Source organism: Quercus suber, unplaced genomic scaffold (assembly GCF_002906115.3).
Source record: "Quercus suber isolate HL8 unplaced genomic scaffold, Cork oak 2.0 scaffold_5, whole genome shotgun sequence".
In the NCBI taxonomy this organism is placed as follows: domain Eukaryota; kingdom Viridiplantae; phylum Streptophyta; class Magnoliopsida; order Fagales; family Fagaceae; genus Quercus; species Quercus suber.
Window position 1 is genome coordinate 377,200 of NW_027069471.1, and position 12,275 is coordinate 389,474.

Sequence of the window (12,275 nt, forward strand, 5' to 3'; positions counted from 1 at the left end):
GTCCATCATATACGCACAACTAGAAAAGAGGTTTAAGAGCTGTAAAGCTCTTTATTAGAAAAAAAAAGAAAAAGAAAAAGAGTGCCTATAAGCCAAGAGCTTTTAATTTTTATATTCTTTCAGAAAAAAGCTAAAATTTAGAGGATTCATGCTATTAATCAAGAACTTTATAAAGTACTATTTACTGTAATTTTCTAAATCACAAAAACTCTACAGCTATACTTCCAACAGTAATGTCAATAGCTTAGCTTTCCAAAAGATTTTTTTTAACCTTTAATTTATGTACTCTTTCTCTCCCTGCCAAGTTGTCTTGGTTGCCAAGGTGTTTGGTGGCTCATGATCTTAGTGATGGGTAGCCAAGCTTGTGCATTGGATGGCCGATTTGGGCAGCCAAGCTTGGTCAAGGGTGATCGATCTTGGCCATTGAATTCGTGCATGTCTGACTTAACAGTTACTCTTGATTCTTTAAAGAAGTACACATAGTTTAATTGCTTAATTTTTCACCTATACTACGTACCCTTTAAAGGAAAGTTAAAATCAATGTGGCAACATGTCTAAAATGAACAAAGTGGCATAAGTATATGTAATTACAAAAAATAAGTCTAGAGTCAATTTCATTTATTACACAATTCAAAATAAACTCCTTACATTTATTCCGCACTCATTCAACATATATATAACATTCTTACTTTAAATGAAAGTTCAATTAAAACAAGTTCAACTTCTAACAACAAAAGCAATGCAGGTAAATAAGCAACAAAGTGTGCTTTAAACTATGAGGAATTGGAGTTGTCATCTGGTAGAATTAGTATCATTCATTGGAGGTTGAAAACAAAGATGTAGTCTCATTCATTGTTGGAGTATGATGTGATGACCTGGGGATATCAAATTGGAGAAGAGGCAATGGAGCTTCAAAATTGAGCACTTGAATTGCTTCTTTTATTGAAGGCCTATGATCATATTCGGAGTGAGCACACCAAAGCCCTACAATCAACAAACAGTTCATTTGTTGCTGATCAAAATGTCCACCCAGCCTTTGGTCAGCTACGTCAAGAAGTATTCCTCTTCCATGGAGCTCCCGAACCCACTCCAACATGACTACTTGATCTTCTGGGGCCTCATGGTTGACTGGTTTTCTTCCACAGGCTAATTCCAATGCCACAATTCCAAAACTATAGATATCTGATTCCTTACTAGCCCTTCGGGTTGTGACACATCCTGGGTCTATATAGCCTTTGGTACCTGCCAAATCAGTAGTTCGTAATGCTCTAGCATGGTCCACGAGCCTAGCTAATCCAAAATCCCCAAGTTTGGCATTGAAATTTGAATCAAGCATAATATTGCTTGGTTTTATATCTCTATGCAACACGCAATGATCCCATCCTTCATGCAAGTAAAGCAAGGCTGAGGCCAACTGTTGTACAATTTTGTATCTTACTTCCCACACCAATAAGGTATCTTCTTTATAAAGATGTGAATCTAAGCTTCCATTGGGCATGAAATCATAAACAAGTAATAGTTGTCCTCTACTTCTTTCATGGCACCATCCAATGAGTTGTACCAAATTCTTGTGTCTCAATTGGCTGATGATTTTTACTTCTGCTGCATACTCCCTTATCCCTTGTGTAGACCCTTGTGATACCCTTTTAACAGCAACAATGGAGTTAAAGTCCCTTAAGAATCCCCTGTAAACTCCACCAAATCCCCCTTGGCCTAGTTTTTCTTTGTCGTTGAAATCATTTGTCGCACGAGCCAATTCATCGTATGTAAACCTCCTCGGTCCTGTTTGCCTTCTAAACTCTTCGTCAAGGGCGCGATCATCTTCGTTAGCACTCCGATTCCTCTTCCACAAGGCAAACAGAACCATGGTCAACCCACCAACCAAAATAAATCCCCCCGCAATGAACCCCCCAACTAACACGGATGTGTTCCTTTTCTTAGGGATGGTATTGTTATTATCAATTTCCAAACTTGAACTAAAATCCCGAGATTTAATAGTATGTATAGCAGAAGCACCTCCTGTTGAAGCTGAGAATCCAAAAGTAACCCATTCGGGTAGGACATTTCTCAAATCAACAATATAAGAAAGCGACTGATTTACAGTAACATTGTAAGCAGTAAAGACAATACTCAAATTTTTTGAGCTTGAATTGTAACTAATCCAAGCTTCATTTGTTTTCCCTTCCAATATAGAAATATCACTCGATAACCATGGCTTATAAGTAACAGATGTCATGTTGTTGATATCAATACCTACATGAGCCCAAAGCGGTCGCGGATCCCATTGTTCATTGAGGACGATATCAAATTCCACTGCAACAAAAGGATTTTCCCGTCTTTGACCCTGGGATAAAGAGACCCAGATAGCCAGCTAAAGCAGTGTCAGAAAGTTTGGAGCCGTTAGGTGCAAGGAAGAAGGCCAGCCCGTCTGCATAAGTTCCATTCTGCGAATCAATAACAAAGGAAAAATGGGTAGAGAAATCTGTGAGCTTTCCGGAGTCCTTGTCCCACAGGTGCATGGGTCTGGAATACGTGGCTCGACCATTAATCCATAATTTCTTTTTGAGGCCCGTGAGTTGAATGACTCGGTCTTCATCAGCGTAAGCGTTCTCATATAATATGTTAGGGTCTGGAGAACTAAAACTAGTGAAGCTGAAGTTTAAGGATACAGCACTTGTAAATGGGGTTAGTGCAGAGAAGAAATTGGTGATCATAAATAGAGAAAAAAGGATCAAAAGCTGTGGAAATCGGAATTGTTTGATCGTGAGGTTGTAAACAGCCATTATTGAAACTTTAGTTGAGAACAACCATTAATGGAACTTTGAGGTGTGGTTGGGATAGATATTGCAGTTGTACTATAAATCAAAGTAAAATATAAACTGGCAAGCATTCAAATTTATGAAATTAGTCAAAATTAATTGATTCAAATGTATAGCATTTATGCTTGCCAGTCAAAATTAATTTTGAATAGCTACATTCAAATGTCATAGTATTTTGAATAACTACATTCAAATGTCATAGTATTGCCAGTCAAAATTAATTTTGAATAGCATTTCCCTGTATGAAATTAGTCATCATTACAGCCATTTACCGAACAACTATGGAGAATAAACTGGCAAGCAATATATTATTAACACTGTGACTTCAAGACATATTTTTGTTCTAGGCTCTGTGAATAACCAAAGAGACAAAAGAGGAGAAATTGTGAGATTTATTTTTTTATTTTTTATTTTTTATTATTATCAAAACTTGTGTTTTATATCATTTTTCTATGCTCATAACTTGCTAAATTCAAAATCAAAAGCTATAAAGAGAAATTTGTGTCTCACACTTTTCAGTAAATTTTTGTTAGAGTCAAATTGATGTTAGGAAGGCCGAGAAATAAGTTTGCAAAAAATGACAAAAAGTGTGCAACTTTTTTTTTGGGTCCAAAATTAGCATAATTTTTGTTTGAGTCAAATCGACGTTAGGAAGGCCGAGAAATAAGTTTGCAAAAAATGACAAAAAGAGTGCAACTTTTTTTTTTTGGGTCCAAAATTAGCATGAGGAGCCAACCTTGCATACAAATTTAACACAAATCATGCTTGTGGTGATTCAAAAAGTTGGTAATTTCATAAACTAGCATGGTTCCATCCTTGGGAGCATGGGTCTGAAATACGTGACTTGACTTACCAACTGTTTTGCCAGTAAGGTGTTAGTGAATTAAATTGCTTACTTTTCAGGGTAAGCTCCCTCATATATATACTACAAAAAATTTGGTCTTTAGCGACGACATATAGTCGTCACTAATGCTTTAAATATTGTCGCTAATTATATTGGCGATGAAAAGTGTCGTCGCTAACTTTCGTTAAACGAAAGTGGTAACTAAAAAGTTTTTTAGTGATGATATAAATGTCGTCGCAAATACAATACTATTAACGACTACAAAGTCATCGCTAATAGTGACAATTGTCGTTATAAATAACTCGAGAACCCAAGACGAAATGTCGTCACTACTAGCTCATTAGTAGTGATGAACTTTTTTGTCGTCGCTAGTAGATTATTATTAACGACGACATTTTTGTTGTCGCTAATATGTCATTACTAGCGACGACACTTGCTGTTGTCACTGATAATGATATATAAGTGACTACAAACATGTCATCACTAAAAATTGGATATTAGCGATGATATTTTTTGTTGTCACTAATGATATGATAAAATATTAGCCATGACATTGTCGTCGCTAAAAATATTTTACATTTTTTTGGATTTTTCTATAAAATTTACATTTTGAATTTTACATGGGTACCTCATGGAAAATAATAAAACACAATCCCGCACATTACAAGTTTTCAATCACAAATACACATATAAGCATAATAACTGCTCAATCAATAACTACTAATAAGGAAAAACAATACCCAAATTGAATATCATATAACATAATTTAAGTTCCAATCTATTCTCTCAAATACTAATCAAATAATAACATATTCCTCATGAAGATATGTTGCCAAGCTAAAACTTGTTGCAATAAAATATATCTCCCCTCGACATCATCTATAAAACTGTAACCCAAGGCATGTGACATTTTAACCTGAAACAAAGAATATAAACCAATGTAAAGGTCAACTAAAATAGATGAGAAAAATACTTACGAAATAGTTTTAACATTCAAGTAAAATTTTAACATTTATATTTTTCAAAAATACCATAGATGTGGATATAAGTTAGTAAACTTCTTGCTTTATAGATGCTTATAAGTTAATAAGTAGTGTATTATGTATTAATTATTATAAAAAAGTAGCTAGTGTAGCATGTAATGAAAACAGTGGGACAAAATAACAAAACTTCTATCATCACTCATTTATAACAAGACTAACACAAAATCTAAACCTTTACTTATTTTATTATCTCCAAACATATAACTCAAGCATAATTATACAACCATTAACATTTTCATCACTTGCACTTCACTAATTAAGTTGGAAGGCTCACACAAAATAATTTGGGAGTTATAAATTCATGGATAGCTGAATCAAGACGAATTGATGAACACAGAAAGAGAATTGAAAATCCAAATGAAACATAAATAAGTTTTTCTATGAAAAAAATTGTAAAATTGTCTTTTCCAAAACTTTTTTTTTTTTTTGATAAATTGTCTTTTCCAAACCTACATTGTAAACATGCTTGGTGAATTCAATGAATTATATAATCAGCATGACATGTTTTCATTCAATTTCAATTATCTATGTTGAATTCATTCACAATGAGAACTTAATTAAGTGTTATTTTTTTTTAAGACAAAGGTAGAAATAAGCTGTAGAGTACAAAATTCCTTAGAAGATAGAAGACAAAGAAATGAGGTGTTTGTGTTTCCATGGTTACCTTGACAAAACAACTTTGCAACTACATAAAGAAACTTTATAGCTGAGGACCAGAAATACAATCCAACTCCAAAAGTTAGGACTAACCATCACTACAAATCAGATATTCAAATAATTATTTGATAAGTCAATCATTCAAAACAGTATTATAATATCATCCATTTTCAGCCGAGCCCCATGAGCCCTATTTCAACTTCTTAAGTTTGGATGAGACATGATGTGGATACTTATTTTTTAAAGTGCACGAAGTATCATGTTTACTACATGGTAAGACATACATGAAAGACAACCGTAAAATTTTAAGAATTCATACAAAGAGGGAAAATAATCATGAAGTTAAAAATAAAAAAAAAGAAAAGAAAAAAGAAGAGAGAATGTAAATTAATTCACCCCATTATTATTTTTGTCTTATATATGTTTTAATATTTTTCTCCATGTGACATTTATTACTCAATACTCAAATAAGTAATAACAACACATAAGAAGAAAACATGTAGTTGTGATGATCTAAAATTCTAGAATGTAGCCTATCTAGCCAAGGTATTGATTAAAAAAAAAAAAAAAAACTGTGTTGTTCATCTAAAAATAAAACAAAAATATTTGTAGGAACATAAAATAGTTTTTATTTTATAACTTAGTTATTTCTTCTCAATCCAAAAAAAAAAAAAAAACTAATTTTTTCTTCTACTCCCCCTAAAACAGAAAAACAATAACCTATCTAGGAGAAACTTTCGTTTTACTAGTAACAAAAAGAAAATAGTAATATTAAAAAGTCCCAGGATCCAAAAAAATCAATCTAACAAAAAAAAGGTATGTGACAACATTCTCATTAAATAAATAAAAAAAAAAAAAAAAAAAAAAAAAAAAAAAAAAAAGTATGATGCTATGTATGATATTAAGTTTGACATTGTGTATGACATTATGTATGACTTAATATTATGTTTAATAAATTTGTTTTATTAATATCTAAAATAATAGTAACATGAATATTCGGACATTATCACATAGTCATGAGATACATAGTATGTGATTTATGTGAAGAGTCACAAAAGATATAAATCACAAGTTCTTTGTAAACTTAGAATTATAGTTCATAGTCGGTGATAAATTGGGCATTTCATCTGCGAAGACTATAACATATCAATCATGATGATTTGTCTTGATCATGGAAGTGGTGACTTCTGGTTGATGTGTTAATATGTTTTAAGAGTTAAGACATATTGAACTGGACCGCTGTGAGATTTATTATTCTCCTAAAGACTGTCAAATGAATAATAAATCTCACGACTTACATTTGCATGAACTCATGGACCTGATCATAAGGTGTAGGTTGCTTTAATATATCAGGAGTGAGATCTAAAGTAACGGTCAAAACCTCAGTATATTGGGCAGCCACATTTAGTGTTGATGGAACATATATTCTCAAGATGGAATTTATAGTCTCTTAATAGAGATATAAAGTATTCCCTTGAGATAAGTTTAATGAGTTTGTTATTCAGAAAGTTAGGCTAACCACTTTAGTAAGACTAAAGTATATATTATGAAATTGGATTTCATAAATATATAATGAATAACATTAAAGGATTAAACCAAGTACTCAAGGATTAAGATGTAGTAATTTACAAAGTAGCAGTCTACATTAATGACTTTATATTACTACGAATATTTTATGAAGGGGTTACATGTATAATAAAGTCATGGGATATAATTATAGATAAGACCTAGAGTGCAACTATATTTATATAGTGGTATTAAATATAGTTAATGGTAACTTTGGACTTGTCAAGAGTTGATAGAAAAGCCCAAGGCCCATTGGAGCTAGTGTCTTATTGGTCCCTTTTGGTCCCACTCCAAGCCACACACTTAAGCCCAATTGGTAAGGCCCAATAGGCCAGCCCAATTAGATAAATTGGTTAGATACAAAGGGAAAAAAGGTTCAGATTTTTTAGATGCAAGAAACATCATTGTGAAATGGTGTGCATGTGAGTTTTTGTCACTCACTAGTCATCCCTTTGTTACCAATTGAGAGACCACACATCTTGGGCGTTAGTGGAATTGGAGTGAAGATTAAAAGTAGTTCCAAATGCTTCAATCTTTGTTTTGAAATTCACCGCTTCAAGGTACGATCTCTTGTTCTCAAGTTCTGAAATTTACTTAGTACGTGTTATCAATATCGAATGAAATAGATCCGTTTAAAACTTATTTTCCGCTACATTCATCTCTAATTTCCATCAGGATCAAAACTTTAAATGTTACATAGCTAACAGCTTCGTAAATAATGCAAGAAGTAAAGAAGTAAAGGAAAGAAAAACATAGGAATTGATGGTGTTTGCAACAGCCTAATGCGATGGCTTCTTGTTATTGTTCTTGGAACTTGAGAAGAAGAAAAAAAATTTGCTTCTCAATCGAAAAATTGTGGGATCAAAGGTGTTAGGTACAGCTCCAGCCTTTTTTAGATGCTTTTTGTTTTTATTTTCTCATTTTAACTTTATGAAAGAATAAACAAAATATGAATCATAGAGCAATTGAGTGAAAAAAAAAATACCTGGCCAGTGGTAGAGGAGAGACGATCAGTGTTAAACTTGCAATGGGCTAGCAATGGGTCCGAACTTTGTATAGTGTACAGGTTCAACCGTTCAGCAAGAGATAGAGCGTGTTAGTGATAGGTACTAGACTGAGAAAAAAAATGGGATCATGGGATTTCAATTCAATTTGTAGGCGACCACAATTGCAATATTGGAGCGGGAAACTCTCCCTCCAATGCTGAAAAAGAGACTCTTTTTCAAAAAAATGAAAAGGGATTTTTTTTCTTTTTTTTTTTAATGACCAATTTTTATATAAAAAATCTATTAAAAAAAAGTGCTACGTTTATAATATTTTTAAAACAAATTATAGGTGGTTAGTTGTTATTGGTTCAAATTTGAACCTAACACTAAGATTACTTTTTTGCTCCAACAATAACAACTAGTAACAATCTATCACCTAAGATTTGTTGTAAAAATGTTGTGAAAATATTATGAACATATCATTTCTCTAAAAAAAATGTTAATTTTCTTTTATCAATTAAAGATAGGTATGTGGTTCGAGTTAAGGATTTTTTTCAATCTGGCCCATTATGGTTATGTTAAAAAAAATGCAACCTAACTCAATCCATCGCAGGGGTCCAACCCAACTCACTTGGATCAGGTTGGACAGTTTTTATTTTATTTTATTTTTAGCATTAACCACTAGAATGACCAAAATATCCCTAAACCTAAAAATTTATTAAAATAACTCCAAAATCTCTAAAATGATCAAAATATCCCCAAAACCTCTAAAATGAGTTAAAATAACATAAAACCTCTAAAATAACAAAAAATACCCCGAAACCTCTAAATGACAAAAATACAGCCGAAACCATTTGAATGACCATAATACCCTCAAAATTTATAAAATAACCAAAATACCCAAAAACCTCTAAAATGACCAAAAATACCCCTTAACTTGTAGAATGACCAATATACTCCCTAAGCTTCTAAAATGACCAAAATACATATAGAATGAGCAAAAATACCATGAAAACTACTTAAATGACCAAAAACCTCACAAAATGATTATTAATATACTCCCAAAATCACTAAAAGGACAAAAATGCCCTCAAATCCTCTAGAATGAGAAAAAAGATAAACTAGAGCCTCTAAAATGACAAAAATACTTTGAAATTGGTAAAATGGCCAAAATAACCCTAAATCCTCTACAATGAAATTTTTGGCCATTTTAGAGGTTAAAGAGTATCTTGGCCATTTTAAAATTTTCAAATATTTTGGTCATTTTAGATATTTTAAGGGTGATTGGGTCATTTTAGAGGTTTCAAAGGGTATTTTGGTCATTCTGGTTGTTTCGGGAGTATTTTCGTCATTTTAGAATACACTTCCCTAGTCTCAGAGGCATATGTCCCGTGATATCTTACATGCATCAAGAATAATACATGTGTTTAGATATTGATGATTTTGATTTTAGAGGAAACAAATTAGCTTTAGTTTGAAAACCATTTGAAAAACACATGATTAGTAAGAGTTAATGTAAAGATAAATTGAAAATCTCATGTTTAATCCAGGGGAGCACCTACTAATCTTGCCTTTAAAAATGAATTTTTGAAAATTGGTAATTTTTTGTGGAAAATATAATTTTAAAGGAATTACATTGAACTAACCCTTCTTTCACACCCATGTGTGATCCAGGGGAAAACATACCTTTAAAGGTAGTACTTTGGGGAACATAATTTTAATCGAATGGAAGGATTATCATAATGGAGCTAACGAAATCTTCATGGGGCCACATGGCTTGTGACCATCACGCACCAATTCATATTCAAATCTTGGTCATTGGATTGAAATTTGAGACCAATTAGTTGGTCAGATTGAGAAAGCATAGCCATACGGTACACAACACATGTCCATCATGCGCTATACTTAGATTTTAAATCTAACTGTTGGATTTGAAAAGTGTAATGAATGGTTAATCTTGGTAAATTATGATCACAATCAGATGGTTGAATTTAGAGAAAGGCGCGATCAAAGTTTAGTTAAAGTTGGTCAAACCAAGTCAAACTTAATAAANACTAGAATGAGAAAAAAATGGGATCATGGGATTTCAATTCAATTTGTAGACCACCACAATTGCAATTTTGGAGCGGGAAACTCTCCCTCCAATGCTGAAAAAGTGACTCATTTTCAAAAAAATAAAAAGGGATTTCTTTTTTTCTTTTTTATTTTAATGACCAATTTTTATATAAAAAATCTATAAAAAAAAAAAGTGATACGTTCACAATATTTTTACAATATTTTTATAACAAATTATAGGTGGTTAGTTGTTATTGGTTTAAATTTGAACCTAACACTAAAATTACTTTTTTGCTCTAACAATAACAATTAGTAACAACTTGTCACTTAGGATTTGTTGTAAAAATGTTGTGAAAATATTCTGGATATATCATTTCTCTAAAAAATATGTTAATTTTCTTTTATCACTTAAAAATAGGTATGTGGTTCTGGTTGAGGATTTTTTTTTAAATCTAACCCATTATGGTTGGGTTAAAAATGCAACCTAACTCAATCCATCGCAGGGTCCAACCCAACCCACTAGATCAGGTTGGGCAGTTTTTATTTTATTTTTAGCATTAACCACTAGAATGACCAAAATATCCCTAAACCTAAAAATTTATTAAAATAACTCCAAAATCTCTTAAATAACAAAAATATCCCCAAAACCTCTTAAATGAGTAAAAATACCATAAAACCTCTAAAATAACCAAAATACCCATAAACCTCTAAAATGACCAAAATATACCCGAAACCATTTGAACGACCATAATACCCTCAAAACTTATAAAGTAACCAAAATACCCAAAAACCTCTAAAATGACCAAAAATACCCCTTAACTTGTAGAATGACCAATATACTCCCTAAGCTTCTAAAATGACCAAAATACATATAGAATGAGCAAAAATACCATGAAAACTACTTAAATGACCAAAAACCTCACAAAATGATTATTAATATACTCCCAAAATTACAAAAATGCCCTCAAATCCTCAGAATGAGAAAAAAGATACACTAGAGCCTCTAAAATGACAAAAATACTTTGAAATTGGAAAATGACCAAAATAACCCTAAATCCTCTACAATGAAATTTTTGGCCATTTTAGAGGTTAAAGAGTATCTTGGCCATTTTAGATAAATTTTGACATTTTGGTCATTTTAGATATTTTAAGGGTGATTGGGTCATTTTAGAGGTTTCAAGGGATATTTTGGTCATTCTGGTTGTGTCGGGAGTATTTTGTCATTTTAGAATATAACTTCCCTAGTCTGGGTCATATGTCCCATGATATCTTACATGCATCAAGAATAATACATGTGTTTAGATATTGATGATTTTGATTTTAAGGAAACAAATTAGCTTTAGTTTGAAAACCATTTGAAAAACCTATGATTAGAAGAGTTAATGTAAAGATAAATTGAAAATCTCATGTTTGATCCAGGGAGCACCTACTAATCTTGCCTTTAAAAATGAATTTTTGAAAATTGGTAATTTTTTGTGGAAAATATAATTTTAAAGGAATTACGTTGAACTAACCCTCTCTTTCACACCCTGATGATGAACATCATATTAACATTGACTTAGGTAAAGTCGATTTGGCAAAATGATAAAAAAATTTATTATTTTGGCTCATATATCATGTAATATCATTTTTTATTTTAATCAATTTGAATATGTATTTTGTAAATATATTTTCATTTGATTTACTTAGTTACTTTTGGTAAATATTAAATTGATGATTGAATTGGTTATTAGTTGAATATATTATGAATTTATAATGAATATACCTTTCATATATTTATAATGAATTTATTAATTTGGTAAATATTGACTAATGCCTTTCTTATGACACATGATATAGAAAAATCCAAAATTGATTCATGATACGATTCAAATTTTGATAACTATGGGTATTAGTCAGTATTTTTAGTGGAATCAGAACTTTCTCGATTTTTGTTATTTTATTGATTTCGAGTTCCAAATGGGTAACATTATGATTTAGGAGTATTTTGAAGCAATAAGCCCTCTCTTGTCTCATTTTTTCTTTTTTCTTTTTAACGCATTTGAGAGTTTTAAATTACTTTAGAGGTTTCAAGGTTATTTTGGTCATTATATAAGTTTGGGGGTATTTTGGTCATTTTGACGTGGTTAATGGAATTTTGATAATTTCATATATTTTAAAGGAATTTATGTCATTTTAAATATTTTAAGAGGCATTTGGAGGATTTGATAAAAAAAATCATCTTATATCAAAATTATTTTGGCCACATATTAGTGACGACAATCTTTGTCTTCATTAAAATATCCCTTATAGTGACGACCTAATT

At 31.5% G+C, this 12,275-nt stretch overlaps 1 pseudogene; it reads right to left on the reverse strand.

Annotated features, from left to right (window-relative positions):
- Positions 1–624: 624 nt before the first annotated feature.
- LOC112027318 (L-type lectin-domain containing receptor kinase IX.1-like) lies at positions 625–2,865 on the reverse strand (annotated as a pseudogene).
- Positions 2,866–12,275: the final 9,410 nt, after the last annotated feature.